Consider the following 7,893-nt stretch of genomic DNA (forward strand, 5'->3'; position numbering starts at 1 on the left):
CAAGATAATGATTCAAGACCAAGGAATGGAATTAACTCGACATTAAAACAACAACTAAATACAAGACAAGAAGGTTGTGGCTAGACCACAAGAAGTGAGTTGTCAAGACTTAGGATTCCTTCAACCTCGACTCTTATATATACTAGGTCCTAGAAAGCTTCTTGAGAAGTTTCTATAAGGCTTGAGAACAAAGTAAGCCTAAGATTCTTCTTTAGCAACTTCCTAAATCATCTAAAGCCTTCTAAAACCTTTTAGAACCTCTCATGACCTTCTAGAACTTTTTTAGAATCTATTGAAATCTTTCAAAATCTTTTCAAACCTCCTAGAACCTTCTAAAATCTTTTAGAACCTTCTTCAATTGTATGTCCATCTCACCACTAATTTGATACATACTATCACTTTTCTATGTATATTAAAAATTTTAAGATACAAACAAGAAATTGGAGAATTAGATTAAAAATTAGACTTCAAGTTAATCATTTGATGTCCAAAGATTGATAGAATTGGGACTAAAATGAATGAGATATGGCTAGTTAAATCTAGCAAAGTAAAACTAAGGTTTTGAAGAAATTAAAAAAATAGAGGGTTTTGGTTTTAAGCTAGAACTTGAGCTTCAAGATGAATTTGAAGCTCTTTTTTTGTGTACATGATACTTATGATATAAAGAGCCTATACCTAAAATTTCATATTAATTGAAACTCTAATTTGAGAGAAATGGTTAAATTTATTTTTAAGTATCTAAGGTTTTTACTTTCAAAGGTACCTGCTATGGTTTTGGTGATATCAAATGATTGGTAATAAATTTACAGATGAAAATTTGTGTTAAGATGATCAAAGGGGAATTCAAAAAGATTTTATGCAAATTGGATCTAATTTGAATGTAAAGAAGCACCTTGCATCTATTCAAAGCAGACTCTTGCTACGACAGTGTGCTTTATTATCTCTCCATGAATATACCAAAAGCCAAGAGTAAATCATTGGCACTTGCCTTTTTAGTTCCATTAACATTTTTTCCTTCAAAATTATCCATCATCTTCAAATGTCAAAATTCTTCTACATTCTTTTTAAAACTATTGAATTCTTTTTTATGCTCCAAGCTTGTATCCTAGCTCCATAATTCTATTTTGCTCCACTTATACTCTCAATTGTTTTCAAGGATGTGTCAGGGACAAGAACTCGATGAAAGCTAAAGAGTAAGTGAGACTTTTCTCAAAAAGAAATAGGACAAAATAGAAATATGTATATTAAGAAAGAAACTGGAATGGCTATTGCCAAAATACAAGAAAACTAGAGACCCTTGAAACTAGACTAGAAGCAAGAAAGGAGTTGACAAGAGTGAAGAAGGCTTCACTCTTGCCTCTATATATACTATCTAACTAGAAGCCACGTGGCGATGTTCTATAAGACCTCCAATATATGTTGACTTTCTAGGCCACATGCCTTTGCTTGCAAGGCAAGTTTTCTATGGATGGACCACGTAGTTAGCTTGTTCTTTAAGCTTCCAACATGCGTGGCACATGGCTAACTTGTTGACCAAGTTTCTAACCTAAAAGTCAACTATAGACTCCTATAAAGTCAAAGCAACATCTATGAAGCTTCTAAAAAGCTTCTCTAGAAGATATTACACAATTAATCTACTTTTATATACTTTTATCTATTCATATAGGTAATTATATGTATGTCCGTGACATTACCCCCCCTTCTAGGGACGAGTTCCACGAGGAGCGGTGATTATATATTGAGAAAATCTAATATGCGGCGAATTGTATTTGCTACATACTCTGATCTTTGTTCTCTTCGAAGATAGTTGATGGGTCCTCTTAGCCATCGATAGTGTCCCATTCCAGGGCGAGAAGACCACCCTGTTATTTGATCACTGTTGAGGCCTTCATAACTTCCTTCAAATAATACATTTGAAACACCATGAGGAGTCGTTCCTATCTCCAATAATATCACCAAACATCGAGAATCTCTTCCAAGGTCGTGATACCAAACGCGTTGTATCTCACCATCTATTCGAGAAAGAACATGTCGTTCTTGAGGGTCTTCATTTCGGTTGCGTCATCTTGAAGGTTGTGACAATCGCAATGTCTCATCCGGTAAGTCAGCAAACGAAGGTTCTTGAGTTGAATCCGCTGGTTGTTGGCTCTCCATCTAATTAGCGTCACAAAATGCAAAGAAGTTACAAACAAGGATAGGAAATTGAATGTTATCTTGCCTCAATCTTGTCTCTTTTATAAGAGAGGTTTTCATCTTGGTTTTGATGGATGTCGTTGATGAAAAACTTTGACTTTAGCTGATGCATTTGCTAGATTCCTGGATGGCTCCCATGTGTGCTCACTAATATCATATCCGCACCAATGAACAAGATATTCCAGCTTATTTCAGCGCCGCCTTGAGTCTAATATCTCTTCCACCTCAAATTCTTCATTATTATCTACTTCTATAGGAGGCGGTGGCATTTGTCTTCTTCCTTGTATATCCACTGTCTTATATGGTTCAAGAAGAGACACGTGGAATACAGGATGGATCTTCATTGACTCCGGTAGATGTAACCGATATGCAACTGGGTTGATCTGTTCAGAAACAGAAAAGGGGCCAAGCCTACGATAGTCTAATTTGTCACAAGGTCGAGTGGTCTTGATATTGCGACGAAGTAGCTATACCTTATCACCCACGTTGAGTTGTGGTTGCTCTTTACGATATACATCTGCATTTATCTTTTGTCGTTCTTGAACTTTCTTCAACTGCGCCTTCATTATTGCATGTAACTCTGACAACCGATTTGCCATATCTTCTGCTGCAGGATTATCAACTTTTGAAAAATCAAAAGTATCAAGTCGTGGATGATAGCCATAATTGGCAAAGAAAGGTGTTTGTTGCGTGGAGGAATGTACCGTATTATTATAAGCAAACTCTGCCAATGGCAGAAGGTTTGTCTAATCATCTTGTTGGTAGTTGATGGTACACCTTAAATACTGTTCCAAGACTTGGTTTACGCGCTCTGTTTGTCCATCAGTTTGAGGATGGAAAGCTGAAGATAGCTTTATGTCCACTTTTAAAATCTTGAAAAGAGTTCTCCAGAATCTCGACACAAATTGAGTTCCCCTATCCGATATGATATCTTTAGGTAATCCATGATAGCGATAGATATTATCAATGAAAAGCTTAGCTGTTTCTTCACCTGTGATAGATTTTGTACATGGCATAAAATGTGCCATCTTGGTGAAACGATCTACTATCACAAATATAGAATCATAAGATCTTGAGTTTGGAAGATCTGTGATGAAATCCATAGAAACAGAAGACCATGGTTGTTCTGGTATAGGTAATGGCTGAAGAAGTCCGTAAGGTCGATGTCGAGGAATTTTTGATCTTGAACAAATATCACATGATTGTACAAAGTCTTTGACTGACTTCCACATTTGTGGCCACCAAAAATCTCTTGATATGAGTTCCAGAGTCTTATTATATCCAAAGTGCCCTGCTGCTGGAAAGTCATGACGTGCTTGAAGAACACGCAAACGTGCTTTTCCTTCTAGAACATATAGGCGTCCTTCAAAATATAATAGATTATTCTTGAACTCGAACTTAGAAGAATCATGAGACTTGGAAGAATTATTCTCGATATCATGAACAAGAGGGTCTGAGGACATACTGGACTGGATTTGCTTGAGAAAAGTTGAATCAACAGTCAATGTTGATTTCACTGCTCGGAGATGAAATTGCTCCGGTTTCAAGAGGACCATTTTTTGTTGCTCAAAAGCTGCATCTCCTTCTTTTGGTGCAAAATAAGAACGTCTAGACAGGGCATCGGACAAACCTTGTTGTTTTCCTGGCCGATAAGTGATAATGAACTCGAATCTTGATAAAGACATACTCCAACAAGCTTGACGACGATTCAACACGCGTGCTGACATGAAATACTCGAGGTTCTTGTGATCTGTATACACAGTGACTGGACTAGAAGCACCTTCTAGATAATGATGCCATTCTTGAAAGGAATCCACGATTGCAAGAAGTTCTTTATCGTGGATCTCATAATTGATCTCGACTGCTCAGAATTTTCTTGAATGAAAAGCTATCGGATGAAGTTTGTCATCTGTTCCCATTTGTGATAAAACTGCACCCAAGGCAAAATCCGATGCGTCTGCTTCCATAAAAAATGCCTTGAAAAAGTCAACACGATATAAGACTGGTGCAGAGACAAACGATGTCTTCAAGGCTTCAAATGCTGCTTCCGCTTCTTGATTCCATTGGAATTTATCTTTACTAGTCAAGCGTGTAAGTGGAGCTGCAACTCGTGAGAAGTCTTTGATGAAGATCCGATAGTAATTGGCAAATCCCAAGAAACATTGGACATCTCTCACAGTCTTTGGAATCTTCCAATCCATGATTGTTTGGACTTTCTTAGAATCCATCATAAGACCATCATTTGAAATGATGTATCCTAAAAAGTCAACTTGAGTAGTGTGAAATACACACTTTTCCATCTTGGCGTACAATCCTGCATCTCTGAGTTTTTGTAATACTTGACGAACATGTATTTCATGTTCTTCAACATTCTTAGAATAAATCAGGATATCGTCTAGGTAGCAGACGACAAAATTGTCTAAGAATTCACGAAATACATCATTCATGAGATGTTGAAAAGCAGCTGGTGCATTCGTGAGTCCAAAAGGCATGACATTATATTCAAAATGCCCGTACCTGGTTCGAAACGCAGTCTTCCATTCATCTCCTTCTTTGATCCGTACTAGATTATATGCTCCTCTTAGATCTATTTTTGTATAGATCTTAGCTTGATTTAACTGGTCAAGGAGTCCTGATATCAAAGGTAATGGATACCTGTTCTTGATTGTGATCTTATTGAGTCCTCGATAGCCAACACACATTCGTAAAGATCCATCTTTTTTCTTTACGAATAAAATTGGAGCTCCTGCTGGAGATTTTGAATGGCGTATGAAATTCTTCGCTAAATTCTCGTCAATATATGTCTTGAGTTCAGCCAACTCATCTTGCGATAAACTGTAAATTGGTCCAAATGGTGGCTGAGTTCCTTCCTTGAGATCGATTGAATAATCGTATGGGCGATGCTCAGGAAGAATATCTGCATTCTTTTTCTCAAAAACGTCTTGATAATCCTGATATTGACTTGGAATGCCACTTGAAGTCTTTACGCTTTCAGAAATAGGTGCAGCATAAATAGCAAAAGTTGATCCTTCTTTTGCTGCGTGTATAAATGCTTTTGCACCTATAGGTGCAAGTTTTACTATACTAGACTCATGGTTTTTTACTTGGTTAATAGAACTGTTACTAATGCTCTGAGGAAAATCAAGTTTACGAGAAATCCAATCTATTCGAGGATTATACTTTTCTAACCATGATAAGCCTAAAATTACTGGATTAGAGGGAAATCTAATTATATTAAAAATTACGCAACTACTATGACCATTTATTACTACATCTACAGGAAGTGTTTCGTGAGTTACATCTCCAGAAGACAACGGACGACCATCTATGACTTCTACGTGTACAGGTTTAGTTTTTTGTATTAATGATATTCTATGACATCTAGCAAATTCTTCATCTAAAAAACAAGATGAGGCTCTTGAATCTACCAAGGCAGAGGCTTTGTAATTATTAGGTCCTAAACGCACATCTATTATAAAACAAGGAGATGGTTTTGAGGAGAGGATAGGACCTTTATTAGAAGTTGTACAAGATTCCAGCCGCACGGTCCCTATTGTAGCTGGACGTACTCGTTTTCCGACATACTGTCTTCTTTGACAGCCGTACTCCTCATTTTGTAGTTACGTCGCTTCTTTGGACAATGTTGAGCAGTGTGCTTAGGTTCTCCACAATATAAGCACAATCCTTCTTGTCGACGACGAGACTTTTCTTGCTCAGTAAGAGGTTTGAAACGTACCGCATCAATTTGCATATCCTCTACTTCCGAAGGTATGTGTTGAGGAGACGTCGGTGTTGCCATTGAATTGTAGTAACGTTGAGGCCCACTTGTACGACTCTCGGATCGAAATTCAAAAAGTCGATTGTCGCACTTCACAGCAAAGTCAATTGCTTGACTCAATGTTTGAGGATCAGGTAAATTAAGCATCAATTTCTTTACCTCATATTGTAATCCGTAGAGAAATTGACTCACAAGTGCGGCATCATCCCACTTGATATCAGTTGCAAGTTGTCGAAATTGCGAAGCATATAATGTTACTGATCGATTGCCTTGTCAAAAAATACAGATCTTGTTGGTTGCAACACGAATTGCATCATGTTCTCCAAACATGGATCGAAACTCTGCCAAAAAAGCCTCCAGATTATCCAATATTGGATCTCGTCGTTCAAGAAAAGATGAAAACCATGACAATGCTGAACCTGAAAGAAGTGTACCAATGAATCTTACTTGTGACCCTGGAGTTGGATAGCTCTGGGGTTGGAGTTCAATCACTAGTTGGACCTGATTGATGAATCCTCGAAACTTGGATCTGGTACCATCAAACTTCTCGGGCAAGGCAACTCTCGGTTGTCTAACACTCGAAGGGTGTTCCATTCTGGGAGAAGGGACATGGTTTGGTGCAGATGTTGAAGCAGCCCCAATCATCTCTATATCTTCACTTCCTACCATTCTTGTTGCTCCTTGTGGTGGTAAATTGAGTTGATGCATCGCAAGCATTAACTCCCTCAATTGTTCTTGCATCTGTGCCATTGCACTCTTCATTTCAACAAGCTCTGCCATAGTAGCACTTAGAAAAGAGAAGATGTCTAACAACGCTCAAAACAAATAGAAGAGAGGAATTGATAACAAAGAAAATACTAAGAACAATATCAGTTTAAAAGAGGGTAATCCGCAACTTCTAATGCGCTTATGTCTTATCAAGAAAAAGGGGTAATCCACTCTTAATCAAGAAAAGACAAAGCTCTGATATTGTAAGTGTACTCTTGTCAATCTGTCAGGGACAAGAACTCGATGAAAGCTAAAGAGTAAGTGAGACTTTTCTCAAAAAGAAATAGGACAAAATAGAAATATGTATATTAAGAAAGAAACTGGAATGGCTATTGCCAAAATACAAGAAAACTAGAGATCCTTGAAACTAGACTAGAAGCAAGAAAGGAGTTGACAAGAGTGAAGAGGGCTTCACTCTTGCCTCTATATATACTATCTAACTAGAAGCCACGTGGCGATGTTCTATAAGACCTCCAATATATGTTGACTTTCTAGGCCACATGCCTTTGCTTGCAAGGCAAGTTTTCTATGGATGGACCACGTAGTTAGCTTGTTCTTTAAGCTTCCAACATGCGTAGCACATGGCTAACTTGTTGACCAAGTTTCTAACCTAAAAGTCAACTATAGACTCCTATAAAGTCAAAGCAGCGTCTATGAAGCTTCTAAGAAGCTTCTCTAGAAGATATTACACAATTAATCTACTTTTACATACTTTTATCTATTCATATAGGTAATTATATGTATGTCCGTGACAGGATGCTATCAATGGAAGCACCAAATTTATGTCAAGAAGGTAAGCTTCCTCAAAAGAATATAAGTTCTTTGATTGTAAGTGAGTTATAAGAAGTATAATGTTATCTTTAATAAACTCAAATTTAAAAAAGTAGCTCAAAGGTTGAATAAAATTTTTAGATTAATTCCTTTCTTATATGAAATGCACCCAATTCTTAACTCTCATTCAAATCCAAACCTCTTCTCTCTAAAATATCTATAAATTACTTATTATTAATTTAATTTAGATAAAATTTAATTTATTGAGCTTAATTCAAGCTATAAAATTTAAAATATCAATGTTGATGAAAAAATTTGAAAGAAATTGAGAGCCATATTAATGAAAAAATTAGATACTTACTATAGCTCTAGCTCTCAAAATC

At 36.9% G+C, this 7,893-nt stretch overlaps 1 long non-coding RNA gene across 1 annotated transcript; it reads right to left on the reverse strand.

Moving 5' to 3' along the window:
• Positions 1–1,220: 1,220 nt before the first annotated feature.
• Positions 1,221–3,750, reverse strand: LOC149989602 (uncharacterized). Its single transcript, XR_016502398.1, has 2 exons — positions 2,667–3,750; positions 1,221–2,154 (listed from the first exon to the last, which is right to left on the reverse strand). It is a non-coding gene; the product is annotated as an uncharacterized LOC149989602 (long non-coding RNA).
• Between the last annotated feature and the right edge of the window lie 4,143 nt (positions 3,751–7,893).

Source organism: Physcomitrium patens, chromosome 3 (assembly GCF_059467195.1).
Source record: "Physcomitrium patens ecotype Gransden chromosome 3, ASM5946719v1, whole genome shotgun sequence".
In the NCBI taxonomy this organism is placed as follows: Eukaryota; Viridiplantae; Streptophyta; class Bryopsida; order Funariales; family Funariaceae; genus Physcomitrium; species Physcomitrium patens.